The sequence below is a fragment of the Ochotona curzoniae genome, unplaced genomic scaffold (genome assembly GCF_017591425.1).
Source record: "Ochotona curzoniae isolate NIBS_2020 unplaced genomic scaffold, NIBS_Ocur_1.0 contig_899, whole genome shotgun sequence".
Taxonomy (NCBI): Eukaryota; Metazoa; Chordata; class Mammalia; order Lagomorpha; family Ochotonidae; genus Ochotona; species Ochotona curzoniae.
In genome coordinates this window covers 3,677,666-3,698,255 of record NW_024466605.1, presented here as the reverse complement: position 1 = coordinate 3,698,255, position 20,590 = coordinate 3,677,666, and the positions used below count along the sequence as shown (strand labels likewise).

General features: G+C 41.4%; 1 protein-coding gene across 1 annotated transcript in view; it reads left to right on the top strand.

Annotated features, from left to right (window-relative positions):
* Positions 1-20,590, top strand: part of UNC5D (unc-5 netrin receptor D) — a 525,876-nt gene that overhangs the window by 372,074 nt on the left and 133,212 nt on the right. The window lies entirely within an intron of this gene.

Genomic DNA, 20,590 nt, shown 5'->3' with positions numbered 1-20,590 from the left:
TGGAAGGTAAAGTGAGATCCAGAGATTCCTGAAGACCAGTCCAAAGTTAAGGAGCTTAACACAGCTCTTCTGGCTCACAGTCAAATATTCTTCCAATTGCATCAAGTGCTGCTGGTTGGCTCCAACTGTCTTTTAGAAAAGTTGTTGACCCAGTTCTTTTAGATCATTGGGTGTCAGGCATCGTTTATCTTTGTCTTCATAGCACAAGTACAGACTAAGGGAATTGGAGTTTATTGAAGTGGAGAAGGGCAAAAGATGTTCACTCCTAGAATATGGAGTCTGAACAACATAGGTGAATAAGGCACCTAATCTGATTCTGCTGATAACTGTTATGCAATATATTTTGCCTCGTGGGAGCTTAGATTCTCACCTACAGAAGGTGGATATTGACAATGATAACTCTTAGCTTTGACTTATATGATTCTGTATAGGGGTTTTGGCAGTAGCTAGAGCGAAACAGTACACCTGCTCCTTTTTTCTAAGCTGGTTTAAACATTACTTTGATTTACTTATTTTCTTACTTAGTATGATTTTACATTGGCGAGACAAACAAGTTCTGTGCATCATTTATCCAATACCCAAATGTCAAGATGGATTTCTGCGTGAGCCCAGGTCAGTGTTTATACTCGTCATGGGTCTGGCATTGCTTATGATCCATCAGGCACCTGATCAGAACCTTGCCATCCTTACCCAGCACAAACACAAAAGTGTGTTGTGTTCCCACAGAGCAATCAACAACTTCTTGCATCTCAAATCATGATATCTGAAACTAATGTCATATCTGTTATGCTGCTGTTATACTGGATGCTCCTTGATGTAGGGCAAAACAACCACAAAAATCCTATTGTTCCTATATGAGGTCAGCCTCAGGGATATTTCCCCCTCATGCTTCCTTGTCTAGGTAGGAATGAGGGCGTCCTGCATTATGTGAGCAATGCATCGGTTTAAGAAGTCTTTAACACCCTCTGTAACTAAAATGGAATGATTGGCTAATATGCTTTTTCTGTTACAAATATCTTCTCTGTTGACCCTCATACTAACCATGCTTGTGAATGAAGACTGAGCCAGGGATTTGTACTCCTGAAGGTTGAACGTCATCAGACTCAAATAAATGGGCATGGGTTAACTTTTTCTCCATATTCTGAGGCAAGGTTAGAACTGGAATTCTCTGAACTTGACACCCACAAAACCACGATTTACTCCTTTCCTCCTGGTCTTGTCTACTGCAGGTGGCACACATGGTCAATGCAAGGACACGGCTTGACCTTGCTCTAGACTCAAGAGCACTGGGCTGTTCTCAGATGTTACTGCTGCCAGGGCTTGGAGAGAAGTCTTGGCTGAGTCAGAAAGGGTACTACAGCCTGTTTCATTTAGCTATCTGGTTCTCAGACATCAACTGTGGGTTCTGTCAATCCCCTTTCTCAGGTTGACATCCACATTGCTATAGACAACCTGCTCATGAGGCTCCAACTTGGACCATGTGCTTCTTCCAGAAGAGTCGTTATTGTGAACCAACATCCAGTTCCAAGTTTCTAAGCCCTGGGTAATTCTCTCCAAGCTGGAACACTTGTGGTCCCCTCTTTGGAGCCCCATGCCAGCCTCCAGTAGGACCAAGCTACTTGCAGTATTTTAGAGTCACGTAAGCAGAGGATGGCCATAGACCTGTGCTACAATGGGGAGTCCTTGAGCCACTATGGAGACCCCATTCGTCTAGGTAGAATAGGGACCCACGAGAATGGTTTGACATCTCATTGGGACTGTCCCGTGTATGAGGTGGGCGCCCTGCTCAGTGAGGTCCAACTATGGGGGACATATACATGCCAGAAGCTGTCATGCATCTTGGATTCCTGGAGTAGCAAGCAGTTGCCAAAGGGGCGTGTGGGGGTGCCTGTGTGAGTGTGGGGGTGTGGGCCGTTGTAACAGTTTGACGCCCATAGGATTCTAAGCCAGCTGCCACAGGTGGTGTGGAGCTCCAGATGACAGGAAGCTCGCAGGCATGGGGGTGGATGAATTGGGCCAACAGGCAGGTGACAGCACAGCAACTTTGGTGGACCGTGACCTCAGCCCTCACTCTTGCTTCACTCACCTAAGCCCATGCGGTGAAGTGCTCTCTACTCCCCATGGACACTTCAGTGTAGAGAAAAAGTTGGGGTTATAACTCCACAGTGTTCAAAGAAACCAGCGTTGCATCTTTGCCTGCCTGATACCTGGCCACCAGGTTAAAATTCAGTAGACTTCTTTCCAGACCTTCACTTCTTTTTCTGGTTTCCAAGCACAATTCCTGAATCATAGCCAATAATTTCAGGACCACATATCCCTTCCAGTCTAATATAAAACAAGTCCTTTAGTCTCTTTGAGAACCCTGAAATGAAAAATTGAGCTCTCTTAGGATCTCAGATACAGCTGATAATCTTCTTAGTCAACACAACTAGACCTGCAGCTTCTAGTGTCCAGTCCAAATGTCTGGTCACATTATGGATGATCACAGCAGTCCAAGCAGAGCTTAACATGTCACAGAGCTTGGGTCAAGATTGGAGATAGAAAGGCCTTACCTACAAGTAGTCAAAATCTGTTCAGAAAGATGATCTGAACAGGAGAATTCTTTGATGGAAGGATACTTAGAATAGTCTCTGGATGCTCCATTAAGTCTTTTCTGTTTGTTAATTTAAAGTTGCAAATAAAAATTCTCCAGGAAAACAGAAGAAAATGTAGAGTGATAATTGCAGCAAGAAGTAGAATTAGAGTCCAGTGGATTTCCTAAGCAGGCAGCCCTTACAGTTGACAGAGAAGAGCATGAGCTTGGTGGCCAAAAAACCTGCCCGTCGGTTTGTCACTCTGCCACTCACTAACCTGTGTGATCATGGACTGTCTGAATCTCAGTCCAGATGATTCGTATCTCTCTAGGTGGTCGTTAAAACTGCAAAGCATGATTGGGAGAATCGTTTATAAGCTGCTCCTAAGCGAAATGAAAACATTACCCTTCTGTTTGGATTGCACACTTCAGCATTTTTTTTTCTGGAACGACATAAAATTTCCATTCAATCAAGGCAATTGTATGTGGCACTCATTTTCCTGAGAACCAGGAAGCCGGTTTGTTGTCCCTTCTGTGTTAAATGGTAACCTAAACAAGGCAATGCACAGAGGAGTAGCAAAGGTTGCGGGAGCGATGCTGAAGCTTAATAGATGCCTACTAATGGGAGGGCTGAAATGAGCAAGGTTTGCAACCCAAGGTGCTGAGACTCCAAGGAGATGGCTCCTGTTAGAGCTTTGTGAACTCATTTTCTGGACCCATGGGGACTTAAACAGATCTGCATGATAGAATTAAGAGCATTTAGAAGCATGATACTTGGCTCCAGGGTACAAGGAGTGATGTTAACTTTATTTTGAAAGTTCACAAACACTAACACAGGGAAGGCAGCAGCTGAATCATTGGCACATCCTAATTTTGAAGTGGTTTTATTTGTTTTTCTGTGTCATTGCCAAGGAAATATTGGAAAAATTGTAGCTTTTTGTCCCCCTTTGGCATTTTCTGTGATGCTACACAAATCAAGAATGTAGAAGGGTCTACCTTTGCCTTTGCTGAGTGACTTGGCACCCCATGAAGCTCTTTCTGTAAGTTTCAAGGGAATATGGAACTGAGAAGTGAAATTAGAGGGTGTGCAATTGCTCCACAGTGGGTTACACCACTGCCTGAAGCACCTGTATTCCATATGAGAGCCAGGTGAAGTCTTGGATGCTCCACTTGTGTTTCAGATCCCCACTAAAATATGCCTGGGAAGGGAGCACAAGATGATCCAAGAACTTGGGGTGTTGAGCAAAGATCCAGGATCGGGGCTTCCATCTGGCTCAGCCCTAGCCCTTGTAGCCATTGGGGTGTGAATCAGCAGCTGAAACTTTCCTCTCTTTCTCTCCATCTTTCTCTAATTCTCTCTGCCTTTAAAGTGAACGGATTTTTTTAAAGGCAAGTATGTTTTGATATTAAAAAATTTGAAAATATTGCAAAATTTATCATAAAACACATTTCCCATGAACTTTTTTGAAGTTCGTCTTGTTGTCCCCATCCTCCTCTCATACTTTTTTTCCCCCAGATCCTTCCTTCCGTCCTCAGCCTTAAATATATTATTGGAATGTTAGCATAAGGCATGTGCTTTCCGATATGGCAAGCTTGTGTAGACTTTGAAAGTCATGCACATTTACTTTAACTCGTTAAATGTTTGTCTTCTGCTTTTTGGGTCAGTCATCCACCTATCTAGGAAACCATCCAGCTCCAGGGAAGTCCTGCTCTTAATAAGGGAGCTGAGCAGAAGTTATAATAACTCACTGCTTTGGCTGCTTGGAAAATGTGATAATGCTCCTCAGTTGTAAGAAATCATTTTAACTGCACAGACTTGTGGCAGTGCATTGATGAAAGCCATGTGAGACTTGCTGTACATAGCACATGATGCATGTAGCAAGGATTCCTCTGCATGTCATTTCTTTATTCAAAATTTATACCCTGCCTACTCTTCACAAAAGAACCTGAGCTGGCTGACATTAAAAGATGCAATAAGATGTCTTTATAATAAGGCAGCTGTGGATGTAGAAATTGAAGATCTAAAGTTATATGGAAAGGAGAAAGGAAAAATTATGTTTGTAGTGTTTCTCTTCTTATTGAGGCAATGGAAGATTATGCTGTACTCTTCCCATGGTATGCTGACAAGGGGACTTCAATTCATCCCTCACATGTAAGTGAAATAAGTTGAGTGGTAATAGACACTGGGAAGAAAACCATGTCTAGGAAAAAAGAAAGTGCAAGTCTTGGGGAAGTCTATTTTTGGCTGAAAAGAGGTATCAAAAAGAAGGCTGTAGGCTAAATAAAATGATGGAGTGATTATGTTTTTCCTAATCTTTGAGAGTTTTGATTACCCGCCGCCTGATTCTATATTGTGCTTGCCTGAAATTATGCAGGAGTTATTGATTTGTTCTACACTCATTTGTGTAAGTCAATTTCATGTAGAGGAAGGAAAGAAGCCAACAGAATGTAACAGTGAATTTGGTATCTACAAGTAGTCATGTTCCATCACTGAGCATGTGTCACAAAGGAAGCAGGAAATGGCCTGGAATTAAACAAGTAAAGAGAAAGAGTGCTTTCTTTCAGTTTGGTTTAATTTTTTTCAACTGCAATACCAATAACATTTAAGTTCCAAAAATTCTTTGTCATGGAATTTATACTATCAGTTGTAAGGTATTGCTAACATTCCTAGTCTCGCCTGCTGGATGGCAGCAGATATCTCACCCCCAAATCAGTTTCACTAACCAGAAATTTCTGTGGATAGTGCAAACATGATTCCTGGGAGAGGCAGCATTGAAGCCAGCATAACCAGTGGGTTAGGCAAAAAGTGTGACATAGCAGTTAAGGTGGTGTTTGGGATACCTGCATTCTGACATGGAGTGCCTGGGGTCTGTCTGCTCCCAGCTCCATTCATGATTCTAGCTTCTGGATAGTGTGCCCTCTGGGAAGCGGTAGGCAGTGCTTCACAATGCTGGGTTCTCATTCCCCTCACCATCTAGGAGGCCTTGATTAAATAGCTGGCTCCTGTCTTGTGCCTGGCCATCTCCAGTTGTCCAAAACATTTAGTGGACTAGCTGGTGGAGGAACTCTGTCTCTCAGCCTTTCAAGTAAAATGTGTTTTTAACAAAAGAACTTTCTGATATTTAGACTGCCTCACAGAGCAGGTGATGCCATAGCATATTTCAGAGAATATAGCTGCTTGGGAAATTGTGTCTTGCTATATGAACTCCAGGTAGACCTAAAGAAGCACTTTATTTCTCCCTGTTTTCATGCCTACATTCTGGTGAATTTGTCTGTACCCCCGATAACTCAGCCAATGACAATAAACCAAGCAATATTTAAAGGAAGCCCAGCAACGTCCTTCGATGTTTTCTTTGAAGCAAGTGAGTCCAATTCAGTCTTGTAGAATTCTTTAAGCTAGTAAGAGAAGGCCTTCAAGCTTCCTGAAGTCTAACCTGCCATTTTCTGGGCTAACCATCTAACAGTCAAAATAAACCCTTTATACTGCATCCATTGTGGAAATAGTGTGTCAGACATGGAGTGAGTTTCATTATATGCAAATAATGGTGGCTATTTGGATGTTTTACAAGTAACAGTTTCTGATTATTAGTACACATTTTTATGTATCAAGTTCATAATCAGAGTTGTATCCAAGGAATTACCTTTCTTCTTTTCTTACTTTACTAAATGTTTGCTTCTATTGTAAAGTCAGAGAGGAGGAGGAGAGACAGAGAGGAAGATCTTCTGTCTGTTGATTCATTCTCCAAGCGACTGCTGCACCAATCCGAAGCCAGGAACCAGGAGCCTTTTCCAGGTCTCCCACATGTGTGCAGGGTCTCAAGGCTTTGGGTTGTCCTCAGCTGCTTTCCAAGGTTACAAGCAGAGAGCTTCATGTTAAGCGGGACTGCCAGGATTAAAACTAGTGCCCCTATGGAATCCTGGAGAGCGCAAGGTGCGGACTTTAGCTACTAGGTTACCGTGGCAGGCCCTCTTATTTATTTATTTATTTATTAAGTGATTATACATTTTTCTTTATGAGTGAATCACAAACATACTCTGGATCAACTGATTTCAAGTGTCACACAAAATTAATTTCCTTGTTAAAGTAAGGTGGCAAAAGAGTTAACCTTTCCATGTGAATAGAATAAATAGTTTCAAATGCAGCTGTTTTCACATCCTAAGTGAAATCCCTGTGGTACCAGGGGCAGTGGCTATTTGTTCTTGTCGTTTAGTTGTGACATTGAGACCAAGAGGAAGGCCATTGAGGGGACGGAATTAGAATCCAGGTCTGAGGGCTTTCTAGCTAACCTAGGGGAGGTTAGGGTTGGGTGGTGTCTGTATGATAACCCTAATGGTGGTGAGCTCCGGATAGAGGAATGCAGCCTGCTCTGTGGGCATTGCCATCTCTTGGTGCTCAGTGGAATTCCTCATGTATCAATCAAAGGAAAAAAGTAGCATGCCCCATTCATTTCCAAGGAAAGAGCTTCTTTACTCTTGCAGAAGAGGTACTATAAATAATAGGATAAAATGCATCCTTTTTACTTTGAATGTGTACTGAAAGCAAAGGTCAAGGAAAAGGGAGAAAACTAAACATTTCAAGCAATGGAGTGTTTTAAAGACAATGGATCCACTGAGATAGAGCAATAAATGGAGTTCCCAGCACCAGGGCTAAGCCAGGGCTGAGGGACGGCAACTGAAGATAAGGAAATTCAGAAGAATTTCTCAGAGAAGAAAGAGAATCTGATCAGTTACCTAATGCACCTGCTCATGGTAAGAGGTTTAGTGTTCATCTGGAGAGTCAAGGGAAAATGTGTCCCAACTAAAAACTAAAGGAATTATTAATTACTGGAGAAACAATTTGATTAAGAAATATAATCAGGACAAAACAACTCATTTAAATGAAAATATTGCTAAATAATCATAACAGTGTAAATGCTGAATATGCATTTAATCAATTGCAGAATGCACTTACGCTATTGGTAGGATTATGATAGGAGATATGTTCCTGAAAAATAATTTAATTCACCCCAGTTGTGGGCAACACTCTAGATTGTATGATACTTAAGCAAGCATTACACTGCTGGGGAAGAATCATTAATAGCTGCTAAGGATCCTGGACCTGGTTAAAGCCAAATCTGTGTTAACCATGTCAGTGTGCCAGCATAGTTGCATAACCTATTCCATTTTTTCTTTTTCTTTTTTTTAAAGATATGTTGAGGGTGTTGGGTCCATGAGCCCTAGGGTACAGTGGGACCTGGGTCATGTGGCTGGGGCACCAAATATACTGGGCAAAACCCATTGGAAGCTGGGTGGCATGGGGACACTTGATGTGGGAGCTTGCATGGAGTTGGGGATGGCATAGGTGGGGGCGTGCAGAGACTTGAGGGCTCACATCTAGGATTGGGGGTCTGACCATGGAGTGCATGTGTTAGAACTGGGCCCCCTCACTGGAAAGGATGGGATAGTGGATGTCAGGTCCAGATCCACACGGAGGATATGGCATCCCATTGTGGCCTCCAGAGATCGTCTGGTACCATAGCAAAAACAGGAGGGCAGAGCTAATTTAACAACTCCTCCAACCCAGCGATGACAGCAAATATCTGGGCAAATGGAGGCTCTAAGGTTGATTATGTCAGCCAGTAGACACTGGAAGTATTTCCTCATCCTTAGATTGGTGAGATTGACAACATTTCAGATCCATTCAAACCACTTAAGTAGAATCCTTGAAACATGCTCCACCTGAGGAACCCTGGAATGACATATGGTGGCCGTTCCCCATCCCTGGATACTGAAGTGGTTGGGAGGCTGGGGGTGGCTTCTCTTCTTATCTTCCCATTTCCCCCAGACAGAGGAGGAAGAATTTTGTTTTACATTCATGGTCATATGACTCTATTTGGTATGAAGACTACTAATCTGAGCAGTATTTTAAAGTTTCCAAAGCTTTTTATCCTCTCTTTCCATAGTATTCTGTTTCATGTGCATGTGTCCTTGCTAACTACAAGAGAGAAAAGGGAACATTTGAGCAGTTAAAACAATAACAACATTTGAGGAGTTAAAGGTCATTCAGTTAAGGCAGGATCGGATCTTTGCTCACTCTTTAAGTTGATGGTCTGCAGGGGTATAATTATCTTCCCCTTAATGGGAGCACATATGGCTTTGATTTTTAAAAGTAATGTTAGCCTTCATTTGAGATTGAGTCATATTCTGTAATTTTTAATATTTTATGAGTCATAAATATGACTGTAATTCCCATCAGTTATAAAATGTAAAATAGCATCACTTTGAATCACTTCATGGATAGAAAGGAAAGAACAGAGAAGCAGGGATTCATCCTGGGTCCTGCATTCATGAAGTGTGTGCACAGCCACTACTGTGGTTCATGCAGTGGCTTCCGTAAGAAAGCAGGAGTGTGGGACCTCTGCACAGGAAGACCTTGACGTAATGTCTGATTTCAACTCTAAGTTCATGGATCCTACCGCCAGGTGCTTCTTTAAGAGTTTAATATTAATGTGAATGTAAAGGAATAGTACAACTTGAAGGCTTCTTGTCTTGGTGCGTATGGTGGGTTTCTTCAAAACTGAATACCCTGAAAAGTTCTCTTACTCTCTTAGTCATGTGGTTAAGAACAGGTGGCCAGGGGATGTGTGTCAGACCCGTTGTCATTAGTCAATTTACAGGTTCACTCTTGCCCTGATTCATTCACCTCAAGAGTAGTTGCTAGTCTGGGTGAACTTCTGATCCCACTTCGCAAATTAGTTTTTCATTACTGGTTAAAGTCGTCAGTGTAAAGCAATATCCTCACATCAATAGGATAGGGATTAGCACAAGTGCCTCTCCCAACGTTCTAGAGCTTTTAGAGTAGCCATGTCATTTCTGAGACTTGGATGTTTAAGAAAGCAGTGGCTTTGCCCCAGGTTATGCTACCAAGAGAATTTCCTTTCTCTGTACTTTTTCCTCTGGTTATAAGTTTTCAAAGTCTTCTTTTGTCTTGAACATCATACTCACAGAGAGAGAAGCAGAGACAGAGAGACATACTCTGTCCTCTAGTTCGTTTTCTAGAGGGCCACTAAGACCACATCTGGGCCAGGTTAAAGTCAGGAGCTTGGAGTTGCAATAGGGTCTTTCATATGAGTGTCAAGAGCCCAAGTCCATGGGGCATCTCTCCCTGCTTTCCCAGGTGTGCTAACAGGGAGCCGGATCAGAAACAGAGCAGACTGGAGCTCCAGACAGTGCTGTGACACAGACAGCTGACATAACAAGTGATTGCTTAGTCCACTGCACCCCAGTGCTGGCCACTATGCTTAGTTTTTATTAGTGATGTATTTAGTTCAGTATTGTTGAGTTTGAGGGAGTCTTTCAAGAAAAGCAATAGATACCACACAATCCTTTTCTAGGGGTTGTGCTGTCCTTCTTACTGAAGTTTGGACACTTAACCAAAGCACAGTTGTGTGTCTTGAGTTTAGACTCTGGCATTAGTAAATAGGGTTGTATTTTCCCTGAAAAAAACCAAGTGGCACCAGCTGGCAGAGCTCTTCTGCTCAGTCCAGTTTGGGCCGCTTGCAATGCTACCCAGGAGAGCAGGCCTATCAACAGATTGCTCTCCTAGCTGGGGTCCTGGCTAATCTGAAGGCATTTGCTAAATTTAATTAGTACATGTTGCAAATATTACTAGAAAGTCCTATTTTTTGGCAGGTACAGATTTAATTTTAATGAGACATTAAGCACCTATAAGAATTTTAATGATGCAGTGAGCACACAGAGGATACAGCTTTGCAATAATTACATAATGCTTCTCTATCTTTGCTTACAAGAAATTGTTTCCCTCTTCTCCCAGCTGCTCTGAATCTGATACAGTACCTGTGCTCTGTGGAATGGTGCTAACACCCTTCTAAGTGGTTACATAGGCATCCTTAACAAAAGGGACACACTGGCTCCCAATCACTATTTCTTGTCTATATGGGAAATGAGAGTTTGTTTTCTGCTGTTGTGGTGGTGGTATTGGTGGTGGTTGTTGATGTCTTTGTTTTATTTGAAAGGTTTTACAGAGAAAAAAGAGACAGATATCTTTCATCTGCTGGTCATTCCCAGATGGCTGCAATAGCTGAAGCTGGATTAGTCCAAAAGGAACCTGAAGCTTCTTCTTTTGGGTCTACCACATGCTTCTTTTGGGTCTACCACTAGGACCATCTTCCACAATGCCATTAACAAGGGGCTGGAACAAATGTAGAGCTGCCAGAACTTGAAGGAGCATCCATATGGGATGCTGGTACCACAGGTAGAGGCTTAACCTATTACACCACAGTATTGGACACAAGAGCTTTTAGTCTCCAGGTCTCAGGGTTACTCAGGGTCTGCATCAATGGCATGTGGGGCTGTACAAATCTTTGTTGTGAGAATCCATTCCCTGCCTATTCAGCATCAGTGCTGACCTCTTACCATTCAGATCACCTTTGAATTGTGACCACCAGAAAATGGCTCCAGATATTGCTAAATCTCCCCTGAGGTGCAAAAATCATGCCTTGACTGAGCAGCACTGGCCTAATTCTATTCTCATCTCTGTACTCCCCTTCTTCACAAAAACTCTTCTCTGTTTGAAAAGTTCTCTAATTGAGAAGTAAAAATCATGTTAGTGATTACATGACTTCAAAAGCACCCAGTGGCTTCTAAATATCTCAGAATGGTTTAGGATGCTAATGACTCGGGAAACAGACTGAAGCAGGAGATATCTGGAAAGAGTGACCATTTCAGCTAAGCTGTATCAGCTTAATTAGAAATGTGCCCATGACCTCCATCAAGCTAATAACCTGAGACCTTTCCAATTCCTAAACTCCAGCAGTAAGGCTGCTTGGGGTTTTGTGTTGTCAGCTGAGCTTCTCACCCTTTTGCCAATTTAACTCCCACTCCCATCTCCACTATCCCGGTTTCAAATGGGTCCCTCCACAAAGTTAGAAACCTGAGTGTACCCGGGATGTTTATCATTGTTAACATACATTCAATGTCCAGGCTCTATGTGGTTGAAATTAAGGTTTGTACAGAGTAAGATTTTTTTGATCTTCTAGTGCTTTTTCATGAGAGTGGAAAGAATGGTTGAAATACAAGTAACAAAGAAATGGAAATCAGGAACTCCTGTGGGACAGTCTCAGCGATGCCTGTTGCCACATTCACACACCTGGAAAGAAAGCCCTGATGTGTCTTTGGCATAATTGAGGTCACAGCTCTACCAATAGGGAACTAAGAGGCCGCTCTTCGCTATTCTTGTGTAGCTTTATGCTGATTCCACATTCATCCCTCCCCCACTTCCCTACCTGCTCTCTCTCCCTGTGTCCCACCCCTTCCCACTGTCAAATCCAGGTAGTTCTAAGACATTGAAAAATAGGGTAGATTGCACAGTTAAACTTCATTCATTCCCTTCACCCTTAATTTCTGGATCTACCCGTTTTGATTCACCATTTGTGTCCTTTTTAAATATTTCTAGGTTAATCATATTAGATTGAAAGTACCTGAGTAGCAATGAGTGATCATTCTGTAGTTCTTTCATTGTTTATCTCCCCCCCCCTTTTTTTCCCTTCGATGATAATAAGCAGTCCCAAGTGGTTTTTTCAAGAAAGCACATGCTCCTTGCCTCCATATGTAAGTCCTTTGATCATTATGAAAGTTGTTCGCATTTATGCTCAGCCAGTAGAGACACCTCATAAAATCACTGAGGTGTTTGATGTCTGTCATTTCCAGTGATGTTAAGTGAAACCACCAGTCAATAGAATTCTTCAGTTGATTTCTTTTTATCTATGGAGATATTTCAAAATTTTCATGGAAAATGGAATTAAAGCACAAATGCATTTTTAAAAATAATTGTCTACTTGGACTTGTTGAAGACAGAATATGCTTGGATCTCTAAAAATGGATGCACCAAAATTAGCTTAGGATCTGGGCAATCACAGTGGCTTTTGGGCAGAGAAGTTTGCAGTACATCTTCGTCGTGTCTAAGTCTTCCCACATCTGGTGCCTTGAGAATACCTACATATACATTGGACTGTATCCATCTCTCCAGCTGTTCTCAAAGCATAGGTGTGTTTTAGCTGAACGTGTCACCAGGAGGCATTGAGAGCAAGGCTCTGTGACCTGGATGCCTTAGACACTTTCCCTCTTCAATGGGTAAGAGACCAATTCTTCAGGCTTAATTTACTATTTTTGAGTAAGTGGAAGCATCTTTAGACTCCATTGGCCATTGTTGGTGTTTTGTTACGAAGATGTTAGCATGTTGGCTATTGTAAGTTCAAAGTATCACAACAAGTTGTTTTTAATTAACTTCCCATATATGAAAGCATAGCTTAGCCTGACCTACCTTGCAAACGTATATTAACCTGCAATTGGGCAAAGTAATTTAAAGCCAAGAGTTTTGTATATTGAAATGTTGAGTATGTCATGTGATACATTGGATAAAGCACACTGCATAGGATTAGTTCTTTGTTTTGCTTTTCTGTTGTAATTACAAAATAGTCTGGGAGTTGTGGCAGCTGTCGCTACTACATATCATAAAGAAATACTGTAGCACCTACCTCCAGCCTGGAAAAATATCAAAACTCAAAATTTGACATACAGCTTCTACTAAATGTGTATTGCTTATGATGCATGCAAAATAGAAAAAAAATTTAAATTGAATAAATATAACCTAGGGGCAATCTATGCGTATGTGTGCAAATGTGTGTGTGTGTGTGTGTACTCAAAGTTTGTGCTAAGGATTCACAAATTAACCCAAAACTTCTATCTGTTGAGTTCAGTGAAGACTGTTGACCCAGATAATAGTGCAAGTGTCATGAAAACAACTATAAAGCGTGAAGTTAAGGCTGGAGTAGTATTACTAAGATTTCTATGTAAGGCAGCATGTTGGCATGTGTTAGGAAATTACCGCTGAGGTTTCTGTGTATTAAACATTATGCGAGGTGTGGGACACGCAGATAAAACATAATCTCTGCTGTAAAGCTGCTGATTGCAAGGGGATACATGAAGTTGACAAACAGGAGCTACCTATTTAGACAGGGAAAATTTTTTTTTTTCCTGAAGAGTAGAAACATTTGTTATAATAGTGTTGAGCTGTCAGAAGCAGTTTGAATAAGGAAATGCACAGAGTAAAGGCAGGCTTGTGCCAGTCAAACTCAGCTGGCTATTGCCTGCTTTCCTGGTGTCATCTTTGGCTTGGGCAATTAGCCCTAGGAGTGTTACAACAGTAGTCCCAGTCATGGTCAATATTTATTGGTTGCACTGAGGGAGCACATTTAATGACAGTGTTAGAGAAGTCTGAGTTTTTGAGAACTCTATGTTCCTGTCCGTCCTCCTGCATTCCAAGTGTGGTTATTTGTATGTGTATACATGAGCCTGTGAGCTCTAAGTTAGTGCAGATGTTGAGACAAACTGGTTGTCTCACAGTGAAAGCAACATGGATGATGACTGCTCACCTTTCTGCGTTTTTTTAAACATTAAATGTGTGTTATTTCCAAAAAAAAAGCAATATTAATTTTAGCAGAATAACCCTGACTTGGACCATATGTTAAATATAACCAAAAATATAATCATGTAAATGGGTAGTTGCTTAAGTGAAAATGGAATGTTTGCAGTGCAGCATTTTTCTAGCATAACAGACGCAGTCCTCGCTTGCCTGTACTTAGTATTCATCCGACTGTGCCACCTAAATGTAACACATTTGTTAACCAATAATTGCATTTCTTCATAGATACAGCGTTGATTTCAAACACTTATTCCCGGTGCAAATAGGAGGATGATCCATTAGCACATCTTAATGATGTTTCTATCTGTTTGGCTTCACCTGCATCTTATAAACAAACAAAAAATTCAGTCTGTGAAAGTAGCTGTTTATCAAAGGAAAATGTCTCGGATCTGGGCTTTTCTGGTTATCTCTAATGAAGTAATCACATGGAGATTCCATTACTGCTACATGCAGTGAAGAAATATTCACATTACTACTGTAATCAAGAATAAAGGCCACACATACCAGCAGTGAAAAACAGGCTGTTTCTGCAAGCTGCGGCACATCCATCAAGATGCTTTGCTATCATTAGAAACTGTGGTTTCCAGCTCAGGCCTATGTGTGTGTACCCATGTGATCATTTACATGTGTGTGTATACACAGGTGGATTGGGATTGCCCCAACACTGCACTCGTGTTAGGTTTCCTTGACCCTATCTTTTTCATGCTTGATCCTCACATTAAGGCAAACAAGTTTTTGAAGAGGAATTCACTGTTTCAGAGTGCTAGTTTCTCATGATGATTGTCTAGATTCTGATCTTTCAAGTGAGCATGGTCCCAACTAGCACTCCCCGAGGAATTTATACGAAAATACAATCACCCAATATTCTTATCTACAGTTGTCTCAACACACAGTATCTACTAGCAATATGCTGGTACTTTCTGGTTAATTATAATTGAAGTCAAGCTAGAAAGACAATGCGTTTGGTCTCATTTGTACCTTTTGATATGTATTGTGGAAATCTGGTTTTGCTGGCATTGTGGAAAGCAAGCTTGAGTGGTTTTCAATGCCTTCACTTTCTGTGTTAGCAAGTAAAGTAGTAGTATTCCAAAGGTAACCCAGATAACTTGCTGTTCTCTTCCCATGAACTATAGTCAGGGGATGCAGTGTTTCAACAAGAGTCAGGTCATTTATTTCTTACCAGAAAATAATTGAAGTCAACTGAGTCCTGTGCTGTGCGTGCCTTGAAATTGTACCACATATACCTACTCAACAATCCGGAGCCTCCTGCAAACAGTGAATCATAGTATAGCATCCTGGGGGGAAGAGAGAAGGCGTGGGTGTTCCAATTAACACTGAAAACACAAAGTCTAATAGCTTATGGAATGTGGTCTTCCATGACCCATTGCATTTATCTCTAATGTCCAAATTTCTATGCCATGATGAGGCCTCAGTCTGCCTTGCAATGACACTCAAAACTGAAGCCTTGCAATGACACTCATATTCTGAGTCTCGTGAATGGGGCAGAGCTGCCTGTTCATACTGTATTCTCACAAACCTGCAGGCTCACGAAGCTTAAATATCTCCAGCTCATTGTAAAGTCAGTAGTGAGAGAGGTTGCTGGGAACAGGAGTTAAAGTGGCAACTCTCTGTGGTTTTCTACTCCGGGTCGGATAATGCAGTCGTGTCATTGACGAATGGAGTTCATTATTCCTTGGCATGATGTACCAAGAAAGTCTGTCGCGTAAGGTGAATACTCCACCATCAAAAAGTTATAACATGAAACATCTCACTGATTTGGACATCTATATAATGTACAAGGAACAGCAGAGGATCTAGCGAGGCAGCATACCGTCAAGAACAAAAATCACTGGAGCGAGGTGATGGCACATGTTTGTCGCATGCTGAGATTTAGCTTGTCTTTTAGATCTTGTTCTTAGGGGAACAAAGTAAAATAATATCCTGTCACCGTTCCATAATCACATTTGTACATCAAACCTCTGGAATTTCTGGCTAGGAATATATCTGGAAAGGGGAAAATTTTTCAATGTAAGGAAAATATTATACTGAATAGGTGAGAGCGTTTATGTACTGTTAAACTCCAGCCATGAGTGCTGGGTTTAAGAAAAGAAACCCTTGAACTCATACCCGGAAAGTAATTCTACAGCACCAAGGATCGAGGACAGTGGTTAGGGAATTGAGCCCTGGTCCCTGCTCCATCATTACTGTGTGAGAGCCTTGTGGGTGTTTCAGCCCTCCCATACCACCCACTCCTTCTCTGTAGCAGAATGAACTTAACTGTGGGTGTCAGGAGCCTCCATTAGCCCTATACAGCAGGTTCTGATATGATAGATGGTGTTGAGTAGAAGTATTTTGCTATTCTTTAATCATCATTACTCTGTCTTACGAAGTAGAAACATGGTAGAAAAGAGCTGCCGTCTTCTGAATGTGGGGATGGGCCAGCACTATCAGCACAGAGCTCCAGAACTTAGAATCCCCATCTCTGCTACCCACACTCATCTTTGAAATCAGGTTGTTTTGCAGCAAGGGTAAACTACCTTTTCAAGAAAGAGGTGTGTTTCGCCCATCCATCTAAATCCTTTCAAGATCTGGTTTTCTTAGTAGTCTGGCAGGTACTTGGCTCTGTGGTTATGGGGCAGGCTTGGCTGACAGAACATTCCTTTGTCCATGTGGGACAGTGGGGCACTCATGATTCTGGTACTCCCCACCCCATTTTTGTGTCCGAGTGGTTTAAACGAGCACTGGATGCTGAGTATATCCAGAAGCATGCTTGTCTCTTGTGTGTATATACAATTGTCCCTTAGCATCCATGATAGAGCAGTCCCCAAATCCCCTGTGCATTCCAAAATCGAAACAGCTGCTCAATTCCCCTGTATAAATGTCTTTGTATTTGCGTAGAACCCCCACATATCCTCTCATACACTAAATTATCATGAGATTATTTAAACTACTTAATACAGGGTAAAGGTTGTATAAATAATTGTGATAGTTTATTGTTTGGGGATTAATAGCAGGAAAATGTCTGTATATTCAGTGCAGATGGAATGTTTTCCAAATACTTCCATTCTCTGGTTGGTTTGACTTTGAAGGTATGGCCATTGAGTGCAGGTGTCTGAACTAGCTCAGACTGAGACATTGTCCTTGAAAACAATCTATGTGAACAGTAGTCACTTAGGGAAAGACAGGAAGGTTATTTAAATACATGCACCAAGAAGAAGAAGTATAGCTGGAGGGAGTCCTGATAGGAAGGAAAGAATCAGCATCGGAAGTGCCAGATGAGGTGGGATGTTTGGAGTGGATGAGGAGAGGATGAGGATACGGATGCTTTGGCAAGGAAAGATCTGGGAGGGATGCCTGAGAGGCTGAGAATGCACAGCTGGAGAAATCTTGAATTTGCTACCTGTGGCTTTAACTGTCTGAAGCTTTGATTCTTTGCAAGTGGGAAATACAAAATAGTGTAGGAGAAAGGAGGACAGAACAAATCAATCAACTACCCCAGCCAAGTGATGGCAGTGAACGCCTGGGCAAGTGGAGACTCTGTGTCAGCCAGTGGAGTCTGGAGAGATTTTAACGTGATTGGAGTGGTGAGATTGACAGCAATTCAGAACTGATGAACTATCAAAACCACTTGAGCAGGACCCTCGGAGAACGCCCCATACTGGAGACCCTGGGATGGTTGGGAAGCTGAGTGTGGCTTCTCCCCCTGATCTCTCCCTTGCCCCCGGATACAGGAAGGAAAGAAAGGAATGTGAGAACAATGGTGTCACCCACTTTCCTCTAGCCCTTGACCCTTTGCAGTCTAATCAAATATGTAAAGTTATCAAAATTATACAAGAATAAAAATAGTCTGTGTGCTCAGAAAAGAGTAGGAAGACATAAGCAGCTTAGGAGATGGAACTCCACATTATCACTCCTCCCTCTCGCAAACCATGACTCCACCCAGGAGAGATCACCTCCATTCTTTCATTTTTCTAGAATTTTATTTTGCTCTGCTTTACTGTATGTGGCACCTCACCCTCCCACCAATAATATGTTATTTAGCTTTCTCTAGTTTTGAATTTTGTGTAGATGCAATTATACTCATCTGTGTCTTGCTTATTTTATAGTGAGGTTCACCCCAGTAGATATGTATAATTCTAGTTCATTCAGTCACAGTGCTGTCTATTTTTTGTTGTTATGTACATATCACACTGCTTGTAGTCATTCTCCCACTTTAGAATCTTTGAATTATATCAAGATTTTCTTTCTTTCAGAAAAACTATTTTTCCTGAAGTACTGACGGTCCTCTTTTTGTTCACCATTTAAGGATACAAAACAATGCTGCCTTTTCTGTTTGTACAGTTGTGTCCAGGCACACAGGAGAGGCCAGTCGTGTCCCCTTTTGCCATACCGTGCCAAATTGTTCATGAAAGTCAGTGTAATCACATAAAAGTAAACTCTCAGCAATTGCCACTGGCATTTAATGGCCTCTCATATTTAGCAGGAAGCTCTGAGCTTCTTTCCAAAGAGAAGGGAGATGAAATGAGAATTTTATTGAAGTTAAAATGCTTGACTCCAAAGAGTCCATGGCCCTATGGAATTGTACCATAACATTCAAAATTTTTAAAATTAAAATTAGAGTCTATTAACTCAAGGATATAGGCTACAAAAAACAAAGACATGTCCAGTTGTCCCGAGAGTCAACTATTTATAACCATCATGGCAACATTTTTTTTACATCTTTTATATTATTTCAGTTGATAGGTCTTGATATCTCAAATGGAAACAGTATTTGTTATAGAACTCCTGCAAAATGTCTTCCTTTTGGTCCTCATTTTCTATATGCATACTTTCTATCTCCTTCTTGACAAAATGTCACATTACAGTTTGGCTAGATTAATTACAATATTTAGATTAGTATGACTAAAAGCTTAGTATGAGAAAAAGTTATCCATAGATGAGCCTTCACAAGTATAGTATGATTACCTTTATTGTGCAATATTTCTTCCCCCAACCTGGAGAATAATGATTGGATTTCATTTTTATTTCTTTAATTTTCTATATGATCATCACTCATTCAATACCTAAAATGTTTTCCAGGATTAAAAACTTTCTCATGGTATACTCAAGTATTAAGTGTTTGGTGTGTTGTGAAGAAATTCTTCCCTCTAGACTTTTCCTCTGCTTTTATACAGACTGAGGTCTCCCTGGGCTAGGTCTGTTGTTTTACTCACATGCTCTAACCTGAACTGTGTTTTGAAGTTCTTCTTGTTGTCTTTGGTGCTTCTGCTTTCATTGTTCAGCTCTTTTGCTTTCATTGTTAATCCCATATGGGAATCACTAATTGGAGTTTGAGAATTTGTGTCAGGAGTCTTAGTAAACTTGAAGCTATTACATTTCTCAAAGTTACTGGGTTAATATTTTAGAACTTGTGTTAGGGATATACGAGAGCACTTTCCAAAGTATGGGCTACAAAAAAGACACCTGAAAGGTTTGTATAGCAGTTGTAGCATCAGTCCCTGTAACATGAGCAAATGTTAGTGCCGATAGCATTAGCTTGTGGACCATGCTTGGACAGTGTGTTGTTACCTTCTCACTGCATTTGCTCGTCCCTCTTAACCCCTTGTGTAAGTACACCATCTTTTCTGCCTGGGTGCCTCGTTACCTGTGATTTCTTTATTTAATTGATTACATGTTTCTTTTTATTTGAAAGGAAGGGAAATCTCCCAGCTGCTGCTTAACATCCCAGATGTCCCCAGCAGCCATGTCTACACCCATTTCTCCCACAGGTAACAGACATGAGCCAAACACACATGAGCCAGTACCTGCTGAAAGTTATTTCAGTCTCTACTTGCAAATATTAATAGACTAAATTTCACGTGTTGTACTTTGATACACTGAAGCCATTCTGTGCTCTATGGTTATAATTTCATCAATCTTTAGCACTCGGATCCTTGGTTGTTCTCGTTCTTCTGTTTCTTGTGTATTTTGTGATTTCTATCTTCAGCTTATTATTTTATTTATTTTAGTTGCCGGGGGCGGAGTTCCCTGCACAGAATGTGGATTTCTACAAAGGTTTCTGCAGTGTTTCTGCTAGGTTTTCAAGCTCACTGCTCTTTTGATACCACTCTGCATTTTTCCTGAGATTTTTTTTCCAATGTGAGTTCTGACCTTCCTCTTGGGAAAATGGACTTTGGTTGAGGAAGGCTACACAGAGAGTTTGAGTTCTTATTGCCCATCAACTCCAAGATGAGTCAAGTGCTCTGGTTCTTTGTCTGTGAGCTGCTGTCATTGTTTGAACTACCTGCTTTGTTCATGGGTCTCTGATCTGATAACCCCTTACCTGGTGCCATGCCTTGTCACCTCTCCTCTGTGTGTGACTCACTGCCCTCGGACTCGGAAAACTGCCATTCGAAATGCCAGCTCTTGGGCTCACATTAACTTGCTCAGATAGCTCCTGAAGATGATGTACCCCCACCTGTTTCCTCACCAGCCTAGCCAGTTTTAAAAGTTGTTTTTGCACAGTTTACATTGCATTTCTAGTGAGTTTGCCCCAG